The sequence below is a fragment of the Perognathus longimembris genome, chromosome 19 (genome assembly GCF_023159225.1).
Source record: "Perognathus longimembris pacificus isolate PPM17 chromosome 19, ASM2315922v1, whole genome shotgun sequence".
Classification (NCBI taxonomy): domain Eukaryota; kingdom Metazoa; phylum Chordata; class Mammalia; order Rodentia; family Heteromyidae; genus Perognathus; species Perognathus longimembris.
Genome location: NC_063179.1, coordinates 30,000,476 through 30,008,603, shown reverse-complemented (window position 1 = coordinate 30,008,603; position 8,128 = coordinate 30,000,476). Strand labels below are relative to the sequence as shown.

The following is an 8,128-nucleotide window of genomic DNA, read 5'->3' as shown; positions in this document are numbered from 1 at the left end:
TGAAATCAGGAAAGCAACTCTCTTTGCAATAGCCCCCCAAAACATAAAATACCTAGGAATAACCTAACCAAAGAAGTGAAAGACCTCTTTGAGGAGAACATTAAAACCTGGAAAAACGAAATTAAGTCAAAACTAAGGACATGGAAAATCCTCCCATGCTCCTGGATTGGGAGGATTAATATAACCAAAATTGCAATGTTGCCAAAGGCTATCTACACATTCAATGCAATACCCATTAATATTCCAACACCATGTTTTGATGAAATAGAGGAAGCAATACAGAAATTCATATGGAACAATAAAAGACCTAGAATAGCAAAAACAATCCTAAGCAGAAAGAACAGTGCTGGAGGAATTACAATACCAAAATTCAAGTTGTATTATAAAGCTATAGTAATAAAAACAGCTTGGTATTCGCACTGGAACAGGCCTGAAGACCAATGGAACAGAATTGAAGACCCAGAAATGAACATACAGAACTACGCCTACTTAATCTTTGATAAAGGAGCTAAAACAATAGTTTGGAAGAAAGATAGCCTCTTTAACAAATTGTGCTGGAAAAACTGGCTCAACACATGCAAGAAACTAAAACTAGATCCTTCTATATCACCCTGCAACAAAATCAATTCCAAATGGATTAAAGACCTCGAAATCAAAACAGACACCCTGAAAACACTAAAGGAAGGAGTAGGAGAAACACTTGGGCTCCTTGGCGCAGGACGGAACTTCCTTAACAATGGCCCAGAAAGGCTGCAAATCAAAGAAAGGTTGGACAAATGGGACTGTGTCAAACTTTAGAGCTTCTGCACGGCAAAGGACATAGCTAGCAAGATAAACAGAAAGCCCACAGACTGGGAGAAGTTCTTTACCGGCCATTCAACGGACAAAGGCCTCATATTTAAAATATATGCAGAACTAAAAAAATTACCTTCCTCCAAAACAAAACCGCAAAGAACCAATAGCCCCATCATCAAGTGGGCTAAAGACTTACATGGAGACTTCTCTGATGAGGAAATGAGAATGGCCAAGAGACATATGAAAAAGTGCTCTACATCACTGGCCATAAAAGAAATGCAAATCAAAACCACATTGAGATTGCATCTCACCCCAGTAAGAATGTCATATATCAAGAAAACTAACAGTAACAGTTGTTGGAGGGGATGTGGCCAAAAGAGAACCCTACTTCATTGTTGGTGGGAATGTAAACTGGTTCAGCCACTCTGGCAAGCAGTATGGAGATTCCTCAGAAGGCTAAATGTAGAACTCCCCTATGGCCCTTCAACCCCACTTGTGGGTATCCATCCAAAAAACCACAAACAAAATCATAGTAAAGCCAACAGCACAACAATGTTAATTGCAGCGCAATTTGTCATAGCTAGAATCTGGAACCAACCCAGATGCCCCTCCGTAGACGAATGAATCAGGAAAGTGTGGTACATATACACAATGGAATTTTATGCCTCTATCAGAAAAAATGATGTTGCCCCATTTGTAAGGAAATAGAAGGACTTGGAAAAAATTATACTAAGTGAAGTGAGCCAGACCCAAAGGAACATGGACTCTATGGTCTCCCTTATTGGGACTAATTAGCACAGGTTTAGGCAAGTCACAGCAGAAGATCACAAGAGCCCAATAGCTATACCCTTATGATCACATATGATGATGCTAAGTGAAATGAACTCCATGTTATGGAAATGATTGTTATATCACAGTTGTAACTACTTTCAATGTCCCATGTGTATCTGTAGCTTCTACTATTGATGATGTTCTTGTATCATCTTCCTGAGTTCGTATCTATACTATCTCTGTAATCTTATCTGAGTATATTGGAAACAGTGTATACTGGTATTAGAACTAGGAAATTGAAAGCGAATATCAAAATTGAGAGACACAGGGTAAAAAAAGAGAAACAACTACAAAAGCAATACTTGCAAAACTGTTTGGTGTAAGTAAACTGAACACCTTGGGGGGGGGGGGAAATGGTAATGGGGCGGGGGAGGGGTATATGAGGGACAAGGTAACAAACAGTACAAGATATGTATACAATGCCTAACGTATGAAACTGTAACCTCTCTGTACATCAGTTTGATAATAAAAACTTTAAAAAAATAAAATAAATGGAATTTTGAAAGGGTAAAAAAAAGATGTTTTATTCTGCAGACTAAGTTCTACAGGACAGGCTGAAAATTCAGTTAGATATTCTGTGTTACAGTCAAAAGTCCAAATTCCTTCTCTTTAGGAAACTGTTCTTAATGGCCTTTTGGCACTGATCTAGTTGTTGTTTTTTTTTTTCTTTCTTTCTTTCTTTCTTTTCTTTTCTTTCCTTTTTTCCATTAATTAATTATTTTTTTTTTTGCCAGTCTTGAAGTTTGGACTCAGGGCCTGACCAATGTCCCTGGCTTCTTTTTGCTCAAGGCTAGCACTCTACCACTTGAGTCCCACAGCACCACTTCTGGCTCTTTCTGTTTCTATGGTGCTGAGGAATCAAACCCAGAGCTCCATGCATTCACTGCAAGCACTCCTCTGGTAACCCATATTCCCAGCCCTGATCTAAATTTTTAATCACATATAAAATATATTCATAGCAACATCTTGAGCAAGGTTTGACCAAAGAGATTGATATCATAGCCTACTCAAGTTGACACATAACATTAACTAGCACATTTCTTTTTTTTTTCTTAGTTACTGTTAAAGTGATATACAGAGAGGTTACAGGTTCATACATTAGGCATTGGATAGGTTTCTTGTACTGCTTGTTACCTCCTCCCTTATTCAACCCTCCCCCTCCCCCTTTCTCTCTCCACCGATGAGTGGTTCAGTGTGTTTACACCAAACAGTTTTGCAGTTATTGCTTTTGTAGTCATTTGTCCTTCTTTTCCTGTGTCTCTCAATTTTAGTATTCCCTTTCACTTCCCTAGTTCTAATGCCATTATATACAGTTTCCAATGTACTCAGATAAGATACAGTGATAGTGCAGGTACGACCACAGGAAGAGCATAAAAGAGGATCATCAACAATAGAAACTACAGTTTCAGATGGCATGGTGAAAGTAATTACAACAGTGGTATATCACTCATTTCCTTAACATGGAGTTCATTTCACTTAGCATTATCTTATGCATTCATAGGGCATAGCTATTAGGCTCTTGTGATCCTCTGCTGTGACAGCCTAAACCTGTGCTAATTATTCCCTCTGAGGAAAACCATACAGTCCATGTTTCTTTGGGTCTGGATCACTTCACTTAGTATAATTTTTTCCAATTCCTTCCATTTCCTTACAAATGGGGAATGTCATTCATTCTGATAGAGGTATAAAATTTCATTGTTTATATGTACCACATTTTCCTGATCCATTCGTCTATTGAGGGGCATCTGGGTTGGTTCCATATTTGAGCTATGACAAATTGTGCTGCGATGAACATTGTTGTGCTGGTGGCTTTAGTATGTTCTTGTTTGTGGTCTATTGGGTAGATGACCAAAAGTGGGGCTGCTGGGTCATGGAAGAGCTCTATGTTTAGCCATCTGAGGAATCTCTATAACGCTTGCCAGGGTGGCTGAACGAGATTGCATTCTCACCAACAATGAAGTAAACTTCCTTTTTGCCCACATTTCCTCCAACACTTATTATTGTTAGTTTTATTGAAGTAGGACATTCTTACTGGGGTGAGGTGGATCTCAATGTTGTTTTGATTTCCATTTATTTAATGACCAGTGACGTACAGCACTTTTTCATATGTCTCTTGGCCATTCTCATTTCCTCATCAAAGAAGCCTCTTTTTAAGTCATTAGCCCACTTGTTGAGGGGGCTGTTGCTTTTTTGTGGTTTTGTTTTGGAGGAATTTAATTTTTATAGTTCTCCATATATTTTAGATATGAGGCTTCTGTCTGTTGTATGGCTGGTAAAGATCTTTATCCAATCTGTGGGCTTTCTGTTTATCTTGCAAGCTATGTCCTTTGCCTGCAGAATCTCTGCAGTTTGATGCAGTCCTCTTTGTCAATCCTTTCTTTAATTTGTAGCATTTCTGGGTCTTTGTTAAGGAAGTTCCGTCCAGTAACAAGGAGCCCATGTGTTTCTCCTACTCCTTCTTTTAGTGTTTTCAGGGTATCTATTTTAATTTGAGGTCTTTGATCCATTTGGAATTCATTTTGGTGCAGGATAATATATAAGGATCTAGTTTTAGTTTATTACAGGTGTTGAACCAGTTTTGCCATCACCTTTTGTTAAAGAGGCTATCTTTCTTGCATCCTGTTTTTTTAGCACCTTTATCAAAGATTAAGGGGGCATAGATCTGTGGGTTCATTTCTGGGTCTTTTTATTAGTACAGCTTTATAATACAGCTTGAAGTAGGGTATTGTAATTCCTCAGCACTGTTCTTTCTGCTTAGGATTGGTATTGAAATTCAAGGTCTTTTATTGTTCCATATGAATTTCTGGATTGCTTCCTCTATTTCATTAAAAAATGGTATTGGGATCTTAATGGGTATTCCATTGTATTTCTAGATAACCTTTGGCAATATTGCCATTTTAACTATATTAATCCTCCCAATCCAGGAGAACGGCAGGTTTTACCATTTCCTTAGTTCTGCCTTAATTTTGTTTTTCATGTTTTTAAATTTCTCATCATAGAGGTCTTTCACTTCTTTGGTTAAGGTTAATCCTAGGTATTTCATGTTTTTTTTTTTAGGCTATTGCAAAAGGAGTTGCTTTCCTGATTTGAGGCTAGGTCTTCGGGTCATTAGCATATAGAAAGCTTTATTTTTTTTTTTTTTTGAGGATTTATTTTAATTCCCGTAACTTTGCCAAAGTTTTAGATCAGCTCTAGTAGCTTGGGAGTAGTGTCTATAGGGTTCTTTAGGTATAGGTCATGTCATCTGTAAGAGACAAAGTTTACCTTCATCTTTTCCTACTTGGATCCCCTTTATATTTTGTTCTTGCCTAATTTCTCTGGCTAGGAACTAAGTACTACGTTGAAGAGGGAAGGAGAGAGTGGACAGCCCTCTCTTGCTCCTGATTTTAAAGGGAATGGCTTTTGCTTTTCACTGTTTACAATTATGCTTGCTGTCGGTTTGTCATAAACTGCCTTTATTATATTCAAGACTGTTCCCTGGAATCCCAGTTTTTCCAGGGCGTTTTGCATAAATGGGTGCTGGATTTTATCGAACGGCTTTTCGGCATTCAGAGATATAACCATGTGGTTCTTTACCTTGCTCCAGTTGATGTGTGGATTACATTAATTGACTTGCTCATATTGAAACAACTTTGCATCCCTGGGATGAATCCAGTTTGATCATGGTGTAAGATTTTGTTTTGAAGTCAATTGGCCAGAATTTTCTTGAGAATTTTTGCATCAATGTTCATCAGGGAAATTGGTCTATAGTTCTTTTTCCGTGATGAGTCCCTGTCTGGTTTTGGGATGAGGGTTATACTGGCTTCATACAATGTGTTTGGTAGTGAACTTTCTCTTTCAATTTCATTGAAGAGTTTGAGAAATATTGCTGTGAGTTCTGTTTTAAATTCCTTGTAGAATTCTGCTGTGAATCTGTCTGGACCTGGGCTTTTCTTGGATGGGAGATCACTTATTGCTGTTTCTATTTTAATGTTGTATATGGGTCTGTTTAGAAGGTTTAAATCTTCATGGTTGAGTTTAGCAATATTTATTTTTCTAGGAAATCATCTATTTCTTCCAGGTTCTCAAATTTGTCGGAATAAGTTTTGCAAAATAGTTCTTTATTGTGTTATCATGTGAATTTTGGTTGTTTCGGTGGTGATGTTACCTGTTTCATCTTATATTGTTTATTTGGGTGTGCTGCCTTCGTTTTTTGGTCTGCTTTGCTAGGGGTGTCTATCTTGTTGATTTTTTCAAAGAACCAACTCTTTGTTTTGTTAATTCATTTGATGGTGGTTTTTTTTCTCTAATTCATTGAATTCTAATTTGATTTTAATTATTTGCTTCCATCTATTGACTTGGTTTTTGGCTTATTGTTCTCTTTCAAGGAGACTAAGGTGCTTCCTTAATTTGTTGAGTTGCTCTTTCTCTAGTATGTTGGTGTAGGCACTCAGAGATATAAGTTTTCCTGTCAGTACTGCCTTTGCTGTGTCCCAAAGGAGCTGGTACTTCGTGTACTCATCTTGGTTGAATTCCATAAACATTTGAATTTCTGTTTTAATTTCTTCGATGACCCATTATGGTTCAGCAATGCATCGTTAGTCTCCATGAATTGTAGGATTTTCTGTGGTGGCTCTTTGAGTTGAGCTCTAATTTTATTCCATTGTGGTCTGAGAGAATGCAAGGAATGATTTTGATACTTCTGAATTTGTACAGACTTTCTTTGTTTGTATAGATTTTCTTTGTGCCCTAAGATGTAATCTATTTTGGAGAATGTTCCATGTGCTGCTGAAAAGAATGTATATTCTGGTGTTGTTTTGTTGTTGTTGTTGTTCTTATTTGAAATAATGATTACCTGTTGAATAAAACTATACATCTAATATAATATATACATCTAGTGTAACTATACCATCCAATAATTTAAAGAACAGAGCTGAGATAGGATATGTCTATATCGAGTTGAAAGTAAACTGCCCCCCACATACATACTACATTCTATCCGCCTTTTCTAATTATCTCACCTGATGGTATATAAAAATAATTTTACTATGAGACCATAAAAATACCAATATTATTTCCACCAATAAGGGATCAATAATTGTTTTCATGACATTATTTGTAAAAACTGTCACAATCTTAAAGTCACAGTTCCAGAAACAGTGTAGTCATACCTAGATAAGAAGGTCCAAGGAATTCACTATACCAAGCAAAAGGAAAACAGATTGATTTTAGAAAAATCCTATACTTTTTCCCTCTGCATATGCTTAGATTTCTTCCACAAATTACAAAAACATTCATTTCAAGAATAACCTTCTTAGAAAAAGTCCAACAGTTGATAATCTACTAAGAGTTTTATGCACATTTTTTTCTACTTCAATCAATTTCTTATATCTATCAATTTCAAACACATTTAAGCAGGAAAGTCTTGTTAATGTGAGCACATGAGTCTGTTAAGTGTTCTGAACTCTGCAATGTTACATATATCCCATGTTGCTTTTGGTTTCCCATCTCTTCTTTGCTTCAAAACCCCCATGCCAGGTTCTTCTTCTTTTGAGCAGCCTGTGAATTTTCAGCTACCTTTTTGGCTTCTACAAATTTGTGGCAGGCAATTACTTTGGCAATTTTTACACCAAGCTCTCGCATAGCTAGCTGGTTGCTGAGGTCCTCAACCTTCTCAAGATCCCACTCCACTCCTCCAATGCCTGATCTATCCTCTTTTTGAGACCTGACTTTTCAACCTTTTTCTTCTTCACAGGAGGTCCTATCATTGGCTCCGAAATACTGAGTAAGCTCCTTCCATTGGGCTTCATTTGAGGACTGTTCACTATGAGATTATTTTTCATTCTTCAAATTATCTTTTCTGGAGAGCTTTCTTTTTCTCCCTCTAAATCTTGAGGCTGAAGTTTTCTGTTCAGAATGTTTTTTTATGCAGTTCTTGAAATTTATTCCACATATTTATGGGAATTCCAGAACGGCACTCTTCATATGCATTTGCCTGGACCCCGGGCTCAGTTTCTAGCCAACCTTCCAGGAACTCTGAGGCATCTGGTTTCCTACTGGTCCCATCCTCCTTAACTTCTTGTACGTTAAACTTGGAGTTCTCAGGTATGGCTTCATCTTCAGAACTGGACTCAATATCACTTTCATTTAGGCCAGGAGGCAGTAGCCAACACACCATCCTTTCTTCGGCTGCCTGGCTGCCATCTTAGGACCCCTGTATTCTGGTGTTGCTGGACAGAATATTCTGTAGATGTCAGTTAAGTTTAGTTGGTCTATGCAGTCGTTTAATTCTGTGGTTTCTTTGTTCAGTTTTTGGCGTGTTGATCTGTCCAGCGGTGACAGTGGAGTGTTAAAGTCCCCAACTATCAATGTGTTTGGGTCTATGAGTGTTTTTAGAGTCAGTAGTGTTTGTTTGATGAAGTTGGGTGCTCCAGTATTTGGGGTGTACATATTTAGGATGGTTATATCATCATGAGGGGGGATCCCTTCATTACTATATAGTAACCTTCTTTGTCTCTTCTTA

At 37.5% G+C, this 8,128-nt stretch overlaps 1 pseudogene; it reads right to left on the bottom strand.

Annotated features, from left to right (window-relative positions):
- Positions 1-6,951: 6,951 nt before the first annotated feature.
- Positions 6,952-7,783, bottom strand: LOC125367757 (annotated as a pseudogene).
- Positions 7,784-8,128: the final 345 nt, after the last annotated feature.